Source organism: Oncorhynchus mykiss, chromosome 12 (assembly GCF_057628025.1).
Source record: "Oncorhynchus mykiss isolate SJ-2025 chromosome 12, ASM5762802v1, whole genome shotgun sequence".
In the NCBI taxonomy this organism is placed as follows: Eukaryota; Metazoa; Chordata; class Actinopteri; order Salmoniformes; family Salmonidae; genus Oncorhynchus; species Oncorhynchus mykiss.
The window spans coordinates 85,801,869-85,817,208 of record NC_143033.1 but is presented as its reverse complement, the minus strand read 5'-3'; the positions used below and the strand labels follow the sequence as shown (position 1 = coordinate 85,817,208).

The 15,340-nt window shown below is 48.1% G+C and overlaps 1 protein-coding gene across 2 annotated transcripts in view; it reads right to left on the bottom strand.

The window, feature by feature from the left end:
- Nucleotides 1–15,340, bottom strand: part of LOC110538651 (speckle-type POZ protein) — an 89,709-nt gene that overhangs the window by 54,315 nt on the left and 20,054 nt on the right. The window contains exon 2 of one of the 2 annotated variants that reach the window (XM_021625605.3): nucleotides 14,619–14,776. The exons of the other annotated variant lie outside the window; for it this stretch is intronic. The gene's annotated coding sequence lies outside the window, so the exon portion shown is untranslated. The remainder of the gene's footprint in view (nucleotides 1–14,618; nucleotides 14,777–15,340) is intronic. 2 annotated transcript variants of the gene reach the window in all.

Here is a 15,340-nt window from a genome sequence, read left to right as displayed (position 1 = left end):
TGCATATTCTAACATCTGGTCCTGAGAAATAGGCCGGTTACTTTGGGAAAGTTATTTTTCCAAACATAAAAATAGTGCCCCCTAGCTTCAAGAGGTTAAACCAATTTGTGTAGTACTGAATAATCAGCAGGCCCGGGGTTCTTGCAGATCCAAGGTTGCAACTGTTCAGAAAGAAGAAGTTACAGGTCTGTGAGAGCCAGAAATCTTGCTTGTTTGTAGGTGACCAAATACTTATTTTCCACCAGAATTTGCAAATAAATTCATTAAAAATCCTACAATATGATTTTCTGGATTTTTTTTCTCAATCATAGTTGAAGTGTACCTATGATGAAAATTACAGGCCTCTCTCATCTTTTTAAGTGGGAGAACTTGCACAATTGGTGGCTGACTAAATACTTTTTTGCCCCACTGTACTTCACTAATCTCAGCAGCCTCTCAGTCCAGTTAATACAAAATATATTTGCTTTTCATAGTCATGATATTCATGATGAGGCCAAAACCACCCCAAACTCCAGCTGCCATGCATCCTTCAATCCTCCATGCATTGTTTTCCATTTTAATGGGGTTTAAATCAATTTCAGTACGCTCTAGCACAGGAATGTCGCACCAATGTGGTTTTCGGACATACTCCAGACATATTGTTGATCATGAAATATTACTTTCTAAATTTCATTATTACATTTTTTATAATTATACATATCATTGGCTATATAGTTATGTTGATGCAAATGGATGTGCATCTACCAGAAATGTTGTATAAAAAATAGAGCAAGAAACTCAATTAGTGGGAAAGTCACATCCACTAAATTCCTCAGAGTTTCAATTGATGAAAAGTCATCCTAGAAAGATCTTATTACATTTGTTTGCAGGAAAGTGATGAAATCTGTTGGGATCATCAGAAAGATTAATGGTTTGGTTCATCAGGCCTGCTTCCTGACTCTATACTATAGGTTATTTTAATCATATGCCTCCTACCTACACAAATTACTTACCAGACAAAGGACATTTGCAAGACTAGCCACCTCCTCTAATTACCTGGCTCCATCTGCACCTTTGTTGTAGAAACTCAATATCTTGACTATTAATGTACGCCAATCTACAAATACTTCAGACAGTTTACTGAAACCCTTCAATGGATTCATCCAGGTCAAATCTGAAATCCATCTATATATACAGTGCATTCGGAAAGCACTCAGACCCATGGACTTTTTCCACATTTTGTTTTGTTACGTCATTCTAAAATTGATTAAATAGTTTTTTTACCCTCAATCTACACAAAATACCCCATAATGACAAAGCAAAAACAAGTTTTTAGAAATGTTAGGTGCCTTTTGTCAAACTCCAGGCAGGCTGTCATGTGCCTTTTACTGACGATTAGCTTCCTTCCATATGGCCAGTCTCCACACTGGTGGAGTGCTGCAGAGATGGTTGACCTTCTGGAAGGATCTCCCATCTCCACAGAGGAACTCGGGTTCTTGGTCACCTCCCTAAGACCAGTCTCCCCTGATTGCTCAGTTTGGCCGGGCGGCCAGTTCTAGATAGAGTCTTGGTGGAACCAAACTTCTTCCATTTTAGAATGATGGAGGCCACTGTGTTCCTGGGGATCTTCAATGCTGCAGACATTTTTTTGGTATCCTTCCCCAGAGCTGTGCCTCAACACAATCCTGTCTTGGAAGTCTACGGACAATTCCTTCGACCTCATGGCTTGGTTTTTGCTCTGACATGCACTGTCAACTGCCGGACCTTATATAGACAGCTGTGTGCCTTTCCAAATCATGTCCAATCAATTGAATTTATCACAGGTGGACTCCAAGTTGTAGAAACATCTCAAGGATGATCAATGGAAACAGGATGCACCTGAGCTCAATTTCGAGTCTCATAGCAAAGGGTCTGAATACATATGTAAATAAGGTATTTACAACCACCGGCGTGCATCCCTCCCACTGTCCTTTCTGCACTTCTAACAATTATAATGATGAACAGTCCCGGCAGTGGTGCTGAATTTGTAATTTGCTGTCTGCAAATGAGGGAAAGAGACCAGAGAGAGACGCCAGAGAGAGAGAGAGGACGCGTGCGGAGAGAGAGAGGGCGCGGCGCGAGAGAGAGGGCGCGGCGCGAGAGAGAGAGGGCGCGGCGCGAGAGAGAGAGAGAGGGCGCGGCGCGAGAGAGAGGGCGCGGCGCGAGAGAGAGAGAGAGAGGGCGCGGCGAGAGAGAGAGGGCGCGGCGCGAGAGAGCGCGGCGCGAGAGAGGGCGCGGCGCGAGAGAGAGGGCGCGGCGCGAGAGAGAGAGGGCGCGGCGCGAGAGAGAGAGGGCGCGGCGCGAGAGAGAGAGAGGGCGCGGCGCGCGAGAGAGAGAGGGCGCGGCGCGAGAGAGAGAGGGGGCGCGGCGCGAGAGAGGACGCGTGCGGCGCGAGAGAGGACGCGTGCGGCGCGAGAGAGGGCGCGGCACGAGAGAGAGAGAGAGGGCGCGGCGAGAGAGAGAGAGAGAGGGAGAGGCGAGGGAGAGAGAGAGGACGCGTGCGGCGCGAGAGAGAGAGGGCGCGGCGCGAGAGAGAGAGGGCACGGCGCGAGAGAGAGGGGGCGCGGCGCGAGAGAGAGAGAGCGAGGGCGCGGCGCGAGAGAGAGAGAGGGCGCGGCACGAGAGAGAGAGAGGGCGCGGCGAGAGAGAGAGTGCGCGGCGAGAGAGAGAGAGAGAGGGCGCGGCGAGAGAGAGAGAGGGCGCGGCGCGCGAGAGGGCGCGGCGCGAGAGAGAGGGCGCGGCGCGAGAGAGGGCGCGGCGCGAGAGAGAGCGCGGCGCGAGAGAGAGGGCGCGGCGCGAGATAGAGCGCGGCGCGAGAGAGAGAGAGGGCGCGGCGAGAGAGAGAGAGGGCGCGGGCGCGGCGCGAGAGAGAGAGGGCGCGGCGCGCGAGAGGGCGCGGCGCGAGAGAGAGAGGGCGCGGCGCGAGAGAGAGAGAGGGCGCGGCGCGAGAGAGAGAGAGGGCGCGGCGCGAGAGAGAGGGCGCGGCGCGAGAGAGAGGGCGCGGCGCGAGAGAGAGGGCGCGGCGCGAGAGAGAGGGCGCGGCGCGAGAGAGAGGGCGCGGCGCGAGAGAGAGAGGGCGCGGCGCGAGAGAGAGAGGGCGCGGCGCGAGAGAGAGAGAGGGCGCGGCGCGAGAGAGAGAGAGGGCGCGGCGCGAGAGAGAGAGAGAGGGCGCGGCGCGAGAGAGAGAGAGGGCGCGGCGCGAGAGAGAGAGAGGGCGCGAGAGAGAGAGAGGGCGCGGCGCGAGAGAGAGAGAGGGCGCGGCGCGAGAGAGAGAGAGGGCGCGGCGAGAGAGAGAGGGCGCGGCGAGAGAGAGAGAGAGGGGCGAGAGAGAGAGAGAGAGGGCGCGGCGCGGCGAGAGAGAGAGGGCGCGGCGAGAGAGAGAGGGCGCGGCGAGAGAGAGAGGGGCGAGAGAGAGAGAGAGAGAGGGCGCGGCGCGCGAGAGAGAGAGGGCGCGGCGCGAGAGAGAGAGAGGGCGCGGCGCGAGAGAGAGAGAGGGCGCGGCGCGAGAGAGAGAGAGGGCGCGGCGCGAGAGAGAGAGAGGGCGCGGCGCGAGAGAGAGAGAGGGCGCGGCGCGAGAGAGAGAGGGCGCGGCGCGAGAGAGAGAGAGGGCGCGGCGCGAGAGAGAGAGAGGGCGCGGCGCGAGAGAGAGAGGGCGCGGCGCGCGAGAGAGAGAGGGCGCGGCGCGCGAGAGAGAGAGGGCGCGGCGCGCGAGAGAGAGAGGGCGCGGCGCGCGAGAGAGAGAGGGCGCGGCGCGCGAGAGAGAGAGGGCGCGGCGCGAGAGAGAGCGAGAGAGGGCGCGGCGAGAGAGAGAGAGAGGGCGCGGCGAGAGAGAGAGGGCGCGGCGAGAGAGAGAGAGAGAGAGAGGGCGCGGCGAGAGAGAGAGAGAGAGGGCGCGGCGAGAGAGAGAGAGAGAGAGAGGGCGCGGCGAGAGAGAGAGAGAGGGCGCGGCGAGAGAGAGAGAGAGAGAGAGAGGGCGCGGCGAGAGAGAGAGAGGGAGAGGCGAGAGAGAGAGAGGGCGCGGCGAGAGAGAGAGAGGGCGCGGCGAGAGAGAGAGGGCGCGGCGCGCGAGAGAGAGAGGGCGCGGCGCGCGAGAGAGAGAGGGCGCGGCGCGAGAGAGAGCGAGAGAGGGCGCGGCGAGAGAGAGAGAGAGGGCGCGGCGAGAGAGAGAGGGCGCGGCGAGAGAGAGAGAGAGAGAGGGCGCGGCGAGAGAGAGAGAGAGAGGGCGCGGCGAGAGAGAGAGAGAGAGAGAGGGCGCGGCGAGAGAGAGAGAGAGGGCGCGGCGAGAGAGAGAGAGAGAGAGAGAGGGCGCGGCGAGAGAGAGAGAGGGAGAGGCGAGAGAGAGAGAGGGCGCGGCGAGAGAGAGAGAGGGCGCGGCGAGAGAGAGAGGGCGCGGCGAGAGAGAGAGGGCGCGGCGAGAGAGAGAGGGCGCGGCGAGAGAGAGAGGGCGCGGCGAGAGAGAGAGGGCGCGGCGAGAGAGAGAGAGAGGGCGCGGCGAGAGAGAGAGAGAGGGCGCGGCGAGAGAGAGAGAGGGCGCGGCGAGAGAGAGAGAGAGGGCGCGGCGAGAGAGAGAGAGGGCGCGGCGAGAGCGAGAGAGGGCGCGGCGAGAGAGAGAGAGGGGGCGAGAGAGAGAGGGCGAGGCGGCGAGAGAGGGCGAGGCGAGAGGGCGAGGAGAGAGAGGGCGAGGCGAGAGAGAGACAGAGACAGAGACAGAGACAGAGACAGAGACAGAGACAGAGACAGACAGAGACAGAGACAGAGACAGAGACAGAGACAGAGACAGAGACAGAGAGAAAAAGAGAAAAAGAGAAAAAGAGAAAAAGAGAAAAAGAGCCACGAGAAAGACACCAGAGTGTGTGGGTCTACTCAGGTCCACCGATGCATAGAGAAACAGAAAGACAAGGGGGCGAACATTTGGAGCTGAGGACAGGCTTTTTTCTTCTAATTAAAAATGGAAACCTGTCATTTCTAAATGTACTCCCTAACACACACAGACACGGCTGACAGTGAGGGTCAGACACCAAGGCCCAGACCACCCACTGCCCACCTGCCTCTCCACAAAGAAAGACTAAACTACTTTAGGAGCAATATACAGTCATGGAAGAATGTGAACACCTATAGCTGCAATCGCCACCAACACATCAGCTTCAAAAACACATACTTCAGCAGAGCCAATTAAGATCAACCCCTCTCTTAAGTTGTCATGCTGGTGTGCTGAGACACTGCAATCAAGGGCAAACGCCTGCCATAGGGAGATAACGGAGTACAACCCTCGCCCTCACCCCACCTCTGAAGATTCTCCCTCATTTCTAACAGAGAGAACACAGCCTCCCTTCCTGCCCCTTCCAGGAGAACCTGTGGGCCCTCCCACAATGAGACTAAGCAGGACCATTCAACAGCACAAACCCCCTGTGGAATAGGCATGTCAGCCCACTGTGGTACACCATCGCCAGAGCTGTGTCTAGTAATGGAGATAGAAGGGCGAGTCAGATGATGGAGGGTCCGAGTGAATGGTAATGCATGGACAAAGACAATACAACAAGTAACATGGACAACAGCCTTTTTTGGACGAACACTCAACACAGTAGACAAGCAGAAAGGAAGGAGTGAGAGAAAAGAGAGGGAGGGGTTGGAGATGGAGGTAAAGAAGGAAAAGCTGTGCTCTGCCTCTTTCTGTCTTCTCGTGTTGCTCTTTTCAGCTTGGGGAAAGGAGGGGAAGGCAGCAGCACTAATAAGTTCAGCTCTATCCGTCTGCTGCTCGCCATGCGACAGGGGCTACTCTTCTGGTGCCCCGACGTCACTCTGCTTCCCAATTACCACATTTACACACTGCACCTCATACCGCACGCACGCACACTGCTTCCCTCATTTACATTTCTGCAGCGCTATTTTAAATGCTTTACGTACTTCCATCTCACCTTTCTACATGTATATTATCCATACATGAATTAAACAGTGAGTTAGTTATACAGTGGATGCTGAGAATGAGCATCTCCTCTCTGTGGAAGGTGTAGAAGCAGTGCATGAAGACTAACAGATGCCACCACCTGTAGCTGTGGCCAAACTGTTTATTTTATTTATTTTTTAGTCTGTTTATTAAGTTTTACACACACACACACACAGACAAGACAACACAAAGCAATATAAATAATATACTCAACTAGAAGAAAAAAAAATACAAATTTAAATTTAAAAAATAGCTTTAAAGACACCATACTTTAGACAAGTTAAACACACCAGGCAGAAGGCTACAGAGGTTAAGGGGCAAAACTGTCTATTTTTAAAGCCCTACGGTTGTGATGAAGTGTTGAGATTACGCTGAGTATTGAGTACATCTCGACTCTAGACACCTTGGTGTGCGTGTGTGGTGGCTGGCCTCTAAATGCCAATGCGTCTAGTCAGTACTCAGACCCAACACTGTCTTGACTCAGGACTGGGACTGAGAAAAATATACAAAATTGTAAATCTTTGCAACCTGATTCCAGACCATTTGGCCATCTCAGTGAGGAATGTTGTCGACTTAACATCCAGTCTGATCTGATCCAGGATCAGTGTATTACCTGGCCACTGAGCGCTGTGCAAAGCTGCCTGGCAGGCAACAGGCATCACATCCACCCAGCCAGAGTCTATTAAGATAAGATCCAAACAATAACAGTGCTGTAAGTGGCTGTCCCCACCTCATACCTCACCCTCCCCGTCTGACCTTTCCTAATTCAAGTTCAGGTTAAGTGTACCTGTGCTCGCTGCCTCTCAATATGTTCTCTCAGGGAGGCCTTTTGGTGAGTCATCAGATAGCGCCGGCTGCAGCAGTATTCTCTGAGGTTGGAAATGCCAGGCAGATAAGGCTGCTCTGGTGTTAGGCGTGAACAGATGCGCGCGCACGCACGCACAGTGCCGGGTGACATTTTAAAAGTCCTCACTGCTTCTCAGAGCACACCAGTTTAGTTTAACATTATCCATTCTCCTCACTGCTTCTCAGAGCACACCAGTTTAGTTTAACATTACCCATTCTCCTCACTGCCTCTCAGAGCACACCAGTTTAGTTTAACATTACCCATTCTCCTCACTGTAGCTTATCCTCAACATAATCCTCCAGCCATCACTCTCAGCAGCCAGACCCTTTAATCTTCCAGTCCATCCTGTCAGTCTGTGCCGGAGTTAACTTTCCCCAAGGCACACCTCTCACAGATTAACACACTCTAATGGTCATTAGAGTCTGGCACATTCCAATCTCCAACCGGCCAGTCAAACTCACCACCGAGACTGATTCAGTTCCCGCAGACTCATGGTGACAACACCAGACAATGATGCGGAGAGAGTGATGGAGAAAGTCCCCACTCAAAGGGGTCAATTCACAAACCGGTAAACGTAAACAGCACATCACAGAGCAAGTACCTGTAGATGCTTAAGGGAAGGTGTGGCTGGGAAAATAGGCAGAAGTGAGGAAAGGAAAGAAGGAAAGAGGGATAGACAGGGTGGTAGAGGAGCTGATCACAGTTGGATTGTGGCCCTTCGGGAGGAGAAATAGAAATAAAACCTAATCATTAAGCAACTCCACACAAGCAGCCCGCTTGAGACTGGGGGAGCCACCGGCAGAACAGCTGCAGGGTTGCCGCAGCAACTGGAATTAGAACCAGGAGGCCGAATGTGAGACAGAAACCAGGTGAAAGAGAAGAGTGAAAGAAAAGGAGAGGAATCAAACACCTTTCAAGGTTGCCAAGCGACAGGCGATGCCAGTCAGTGAATGTAGAGCACAGTTGATCAAAGTTGGCCGCTGGGCGGTAATACGTCCAAAAATAATTACTATAAAAAGACCTTTAAGATGTAAACCTGCACTGTCACATATGGCCGTTGAGCTGCCACATACGTCTGTTAGCATATGTGTTAGTGAGTAATTGCAATATGGTTGGAGTAATGACTGGGTTAGATATGTATATCAGACAAGTCCTAAGGATTCCTTTCCCAGCACTGATATGTTGTTGCGTGGTCTCAAAGGATCAAATCATGTAAGGGATAATTAATGAGGGACTACGCGTTCTATCGATAATCATAAAAAAGGCCTCCCGAGTGGCGCATTGGTCTAAGGCACTGCATCGCAGCGCTAACTGTGCCACTAGAGATTCTGGGATCGAGTCCAGGCTCTGTCGCAGCCGAGCGGGAGACCCATGGGGAGGCGCACAATTGGCCCAGCGTCGTCCGGGTTAGGGGAGGGTTTGGCCGGCAGGGATGTCCTTGTCCCATCGCTCATTAGCGACTCCTGTGGCGGGCCGGGTGTTTCCTCTGACACATTGGTGCGGCCGACTTCAGGATTAAGTGGGCATTGTGTCAAGAAGCAGTACGGCTTGGTTGGGTCGTGTTTCAGAGGACTCACGGCTCTCGACCTTCATCTCTCCCGAGTCCGTACGGGAGTTACAGCGATGAGACAAGACTTTAACTACCAATTGAATACCAAGAAATTGGGGAGAAATAGGGCTAAACATTTTTAAGAAATACAGACATGGAAATTGTGTTCCACGACACACTAGCAGAGTGGAACTGACCTTCCACAGAGTTGCATTATTTTCCAGAGAACGCATAGAGTCCCTAGTTGATTATCCCTTTAATACCATGGCTATAATTTAACATGACGCTAGAAATGCATTCAACATCCACTGAAGTAGCTAGAAAGTTTACTAGATAGCTACAGTAGTTGCCTTGGTAACCAAAACAAACATACTTGCTTGTTTAGCAAACCAAACCATCAGTCCTAGCATGCTATTATGAAAAATCCAATAGAACAATGCTAATAATGTTTTCAATTTGACCTTTGCTTTCAAAAGCAGCTCAAACATAGAACATGTAAAAATTACCTATATTGAATTCTACCGTGCAAACATACCATGCGTTTTAGAGAAATAATGAACTCTAGAAAGCCCTTCAAGCCAATCAGAAACAAGTATTTAACAATGCCATGGTATAATTAAGCAATAAGGCCCGTATATGGCCAATATAGCACGGCTAAGGGCTGTGATTAAAAACGACGCAACTTGGAGTGCCTGGACACAGCCCTTAGCCGTGGTATATTGGCCATATACCAAACCCCAGAGAAGCCTTTTTGCTATTATAAACACTTCACCAACATTATTAGAGCAGTAAAACTAAATGTTTTGTCATACCCGTGGTATACAGTCTGGCATAACATGGCTTTCAACCAATCAAACCACCCAGTTCATAAAAACATTTGTTTTTACTGCTCTAATTACGTTGGTAACCAGTTTATAATATCAATAAGACACCTCTGGGGTTTGTGGTATATGGCCAATATACCACGGCTAAGGGCAGTGTCCAGGCACTCCGCTTTGCGTCGTGGTTAAGCATATTGGTCATATACCACACCCCCTCTGGCCTTATTGCTTAAATAAAGTATACCAATCAATAACAGCTTGGATAAAGTCTATATGAAGCGATTTGAGGTTTCATCCACCATAGATTTTTAGTCTTACATGAGTTGTTTCTCTCACGTACAGTGCCTTGCGAAAGTATTCGGCCCCCTTGAACTTTGCGACCTTTTGCCACATTTCAGGCTTCAAACATAAAGATATAAAACTGTATTTTTTTGTGAAGAATCAACAACAAGTGGGACACAATCATGAAGTGGAACGACATTTATTGGATATTTCAAACTTTTTTAACCTGTTAGAGCTCTAGGGGCGCTATTTCATTTTTGGATAAAAAACGTTCCTGTTTTAAGCGCGATATTTTGTCACGAAAAGATGCTCGACTATGCATATTCTTGACAGTTTTGGAAAGAAAACACTCTGAAGTTTCAGAATCTGCAAAGATTTTGTCTGTAAGTGCCCCAGAACTCATTCTACAGGCGAAACCAAGATGATGCATCACCCAGGAATTAGCAGAATTTCTGAAGCTCTGTTTTCCATTCTCTCCTTATATGGCTGTGATTGCGCAACGAATGAGCCTACACTTTCTGTCGTTCGCCCAAGGTCTTAGCAGCATTGTGACGTATTTGTAGGCATATCATTGGAAGATTGACCATAAGAGACTACATTTTCCAAGTGTCCGCCTGGTGTCCTGCGTCGAATTCGGTGCGCAATTGCCAGCTGCTTCTACTTTACCATTTGATTCAGGGGAGAAAGCATGTGTCCAAGAACGATGTATCAATGAAGAGATATGTGAAAAACACCTTGATGATTGATTCTAAACAACGTTTGCCATGTTTTCAGTCGATATTATGGAGTTAATTTGGAAAAAAGTTTGCGTTTTGAGGACTGAATTTATGGATTTTTTTTGGTAGCCAAATGTGATGTATAAAACGGAGCTATTTCTAATACACAAGGAATCTTTTTGGAAAAACTGAGCATCTGCTATCTAACTGAGAGTATCCTCATTGAAAACATCAGAAGTTCTTCAAAGGTAAATGATTTTATTTGAAGGCTTTTATGTTTTTGTTAATGTTGCGTGCTGGATGCTAACGCTAATGCTAACGCTAAATGCTAACGCGAAATGCTAACTCTAGCTAGCTACTTTTACACTAATTATTGTTTTCCTATGGTTGAGAAGCATATTTTGAAAATCTGAGATGACAGTGTTGTTTACAAAAGGCTAAGCTTGAGAGATGGCATATTTATTTCATTTCATTTGCGATTTTCATAAATAGTTAACGTTGTGTTATGCTAATGAGCTTGCTGATAGATTTACACAATCCTGGATACAGGGGTTTTTTCATAGCCAAACGTGACGCAGAAAACGGAGCGATTTGTCCTAAACAAATAATCTTTCAGGAAAAACTGAACATTTGCTATCTGAGAGTCTCCTCATTGAAAACATCTGAAGTTCTTCAAAGGTAAATGATTTTTTTGAATGCTTTTCTGTTTTTTTGTGTAAATGTTGCCAGCTGAATGCTAATGCTAAATGCTACGTTAGCCATCAATACTGTTACACAAATGCTTGTTTTGCAATGGTTGAGAAGCATATTTTGAAAATCTGAGATGACAGTGTTGTTAACAAAAGGCTAAGCTTGAGAGCTAGCATATTTATTTCATTTCATTTGCGATTTTCATGAATAGTTAACGTTGCGTTATGGTAATGCGCTTGAGTCTGTATTCACGAACCCGGATCCGGGATGGGGAGATCAGAAAGGTTAACAAATCAAAAACTGAAAAATTGGGCGTGCAAAATTATTCAGCCCCCTTAAGTGAATACTTTGTAGCGCCACCTTTTGCTGTGATTACAGCTGTAAGTCGCTTGGGGTGTCTATCAGTTTTGCACATCGAGAGACTGAAATTTTTTCCCATTCCTCCTTGCAAAACAGCTCGAGCTCAGTGAGGTTGGATGGAGAGCATTTGTGAACAGCAGTTTTCAGTTCTTTCACAGATTCTCGATTGGATTCAGGTCTGGACTTTGACTTGGCCATTCTAACACCTGGATATGTTTATTTTTGAACCATTCCATTGTAGATTTTGCTTTATGTTTTGGATCATTGTCTTGTTGGAAGACAAATCTCCGTCCCAGTCTCAGGTCTTTTGCAGACTCCATCAGGTTTTCTTCCAGAATGGTCCTGTATTTGGCTCCATCCATCTTCCCATCAATTTTAACCATCTTCCCTGTCCCTGCTGAAGAAAAGCAGGCCCAAACCATGATGCTGCCACCACCATGTTTGACAGTGGGGATGGTGTGTTTCAGCTGTGTTGCTTTTACGCCAAACATAACGTTTTGCATTGTTGCCAAAAAGTTCAATTTTGGTTTCATCTGACCAGAGCACCTTCTTCCACATGTTTGGTGTGTCTCCCAGGTGGCTTGTGGCAAACTTTAAACAACACTTTTTATGGATATCTTTAAGAAATGGCTTTCTTCTTGCCACTCTTCCATAAAGGCCAGATTTGTGCAATATACGACTGATTGTTGTCCTATGGACAGAGTCTCCCACCTCAGCTGTAGATCTCTGCAGTTCATCCAGAGTGATCATGGGCCTCTTGGCTGCATCTCTGATCAGTCTTCTCCTTGTATGAGCTGAAAGTTTAGAGGGACGGCCAGATCTTGGTAGATTTGCAGTGGTCTGATACTCCTTCCATTTCAATATTATCGCTTGCACAGTGCTCCTTGGGATGTTTAAAGCTTGGGAAATCTTTTTGTATCCAAATCCGGCTTTAAACTTCTTCACAACAGTATCTCGGACCTGCCTGGTGTGTTCCTTGTTCTTCATGATGCTCTCTGCGCTTTTAACGGACCTCTGAGACTATCACAGTGCAGGTGCATTTATACGGAGACTTGATTACACACAGGTGGATTGTATTTATCATCATTAGTCATTTAGGTCAACATTGGATCATTCAGAGATCCTCACTGAACTTCTGGAGAGAGTTTGCTGCACTGAAAGTAAAGGGGCTGAATAATTTTGCACGCCCAATTTTTCAGTTTTTGATTTGTTAAAAAAGTTTGAAATATCCAATAAATGTCGTTCCACTTCATGATTGTGTCCCACTTGTTGTTGATTCTTCACAAAAAAATACAGTTTTATATCTTTATGTTTGAAGCCTGAAATGTGGCAAAAGGTCGCAAAGTTCAAGGGGGCCGAATACTTTCGCAAGGCACTGTAGATCACAATAGTTGTTCTCATTAAAGTGTCTGTAATGCAGTGTCTTAACTAATTGTGAGTGGACCGATCCACTGCCAGGCCAGGTCCTCCAGGTCCACTCCTGCTGTGCTGAACGGGAGAGACAGAGCGTTAAGAGCTCGTTGAGCCTGGCAGCCGGCTGGCAGGCCAGCCAAGGGTGAGTGACAGGTCAGGTGAGCGACGCTGGGCCAGTCAGGCGTGGTGAAACCAGCAAGCATAGAGCAGAGCATAGCAAATCCACTGAATATAAAAAATACAAAAGAAAATACAAAAATTTAAAAACACACTCAATGATCTTAAGTGGCGTCAATTACCTGGAGCAGCCGTGAGGAGGGGGACAGGGGATGGAGCCACTGACCGAGGAGTGGATGAGGTGAGGTGGAAGGGGGCTGGGGGATGAGAGAAACCCAGTGACAGGTCCTCTAAAGCCCTGAACTAATTACTCTGTCTCCATAAAGAGACACTGGTCTCTGATCACTGCTAAGGGCTCTCACTGCAGGGTCAGCCTCGCACATCACTCATACACACAACAGCATGCACGAGGGCCTTCACACACAAAAAGTATTTTAACTATTTTAACATACATATTTGTAATTTAATCTGAGAAATACCGTGTGGGCGATGGTCAATTTCTACATAACGGACTCTGTTCACCTTTTGTTCCATCTAGACGGTTGTTTCAGATCATATTTAACGATTTGTTAGGTTTACTAGAACGTCTACAAACACTTTATTTCATAAAAATCCTCCGTTCTCTCCAGTTTACAGTTCTGTCACCGGTCATGTACAGTTACAATATCCTCCCCTCCCTCACACCAACACTGATAATTATTCCCCTTTTCACACCTGTAAGTCCTTTATTAGAAATGAAGTGTTACTTTAGCTTTTTGAAGACAGACACATCTGAATCATATATTGAATGATTCAATGCTGCCACCTACATCGAATCCTGCTGTCTTTGCATCCACCCTCTTTCCTCTCGTTTGTCTCTTTGTCCTCTTTCCTCTCATTTGTCTACCTTTGTCCTCTTTCCTCTCATTTGTCTACCTTTGTCCTCTTTCCTCTCATTTGTCTACCTTTGTCCTCTTTCCTCTCATTTGTCTACCTTTGTTCTCTTTCCTCTCATTTGTCTACCTTTGTCCTCTTTCCTCTCATTTGTCTACCTTTGTCCTCTTTCCTCTCATTTGTCTACCTTTGTTCTCTTTCCTCTCATTTGTCTACCTTTGTTCTCTTTCCTCTCATTTGTCTACCTTTGTCCTCTTTCCTCTCATTTGTCTACCTTTGTCCTCTTTCCTCTCATTTGTCTACCTTTGTTCTCTTTCCTCTCATTTGTCTACCTTTGTTCTCTTTCCTCTCATTTGTCTACCTTTGTTCTCTTTCCTCTCATTTGTCTACCTTTGTTCTCTTTCCTCTCATTTGTCTACCTTTGTTCTCTTTCCTCTCATTTGTCTACCTTTGTCCTCTTTCCTCTCATTTGTCTACCTTTGTCCTCTTTCCTCTCATTTGTCTACCTTTGTCCTCTTTCCTCTCATTTGTCTACCTTTGTCCTCTTTCCTCTCATTTGTCTACCTTTGTTCTCTTTCCTCTCATTTGTCTACCTTTGTTCTCTTTCCTCTCATTTGTCTACCTTTGTTCTCTTTCCTCTCATTTGTCTACCTTTGTCCTCTTTCCTCTCATTTGTCTACCTTTGTCCTCTTTCCTCTCATTTGTCTATCTTTGTCCTCTTTCCTCTCGTTTGTCTATCTTTGTCCTCTTTCATTTCTTTGCGTCATTCATTTATTCAAACCCTAAATCTCACACCTTCCCCCATCTAAAAGTAACCTTCTTCCTCTCTGTCAACAAAATTCTCCCACAACTAGTTATTTTTTTCTCTCTCAACATTGCCCTCAGTCTCTTCAAACCAGCCACCAGTCACTGCCCCACCCAAAATCACCCATCTTCCCTGTGTTGGTACACCCCCCCCCCCTTTATCTCCAACCCAGTTGGTACTCACCCAGATCAAAGTCCCTCAAACATCTGTGCTGCTGGCTGATGCCATGGCTGGGCCAGCTGGGCCCTCTGTCTGTCAGTCTGGGAGCAGTCCTCTATCTGTACGTCTGTCTGTCTGCGTCTCTGGCTGTGTTCCTCTGTTTGCCTGGGCCTCCTGTCCGGCTGCAGAGAAGGAGAACACAAACAAGAGATTGAGAGGAGTGTGAGTGTGTGAGTTCATTGTGAAAAACAACCATTACAAAAAACCTTGACGCAAGACACATAGTCAGCGGTTTGTTTGTATCTGAACGGACTCCGGTACCTCAGTGTACGCACACAATAATACTTTGGGAATGTGTAGTGTAGGTTTAGTAAGGAAAGTCCAGCCAGAGAGTACAAGGTAGGGCCCCAGTAGTTCAATCAGAAGGCCACCTCAGTGAGACTCCAATAACATGTGGGAGTCTCCAATAACAGTTCCAGTCTATGGTGGAGGAGAAGCCTGTCCGTCTCCTTCCCTCTCCCTGTCGACATGGCTGAGGTGGCTCTGTCTCCCCCATGGACCGATGCCAAACAGAATTATTAAAACACTTCATTATGTCTAGTAGGGATGCACAATAAATCGGTGAGCATTTCGGAAAAGGCCTATATTAGTAAAAAAATGCCAACATCGGCACGATGTCTTGCGCCAATATGCAAAACCGATGTTAAAGCTTACGTGCATACCTATATAACGTAGGTAGATGAGGT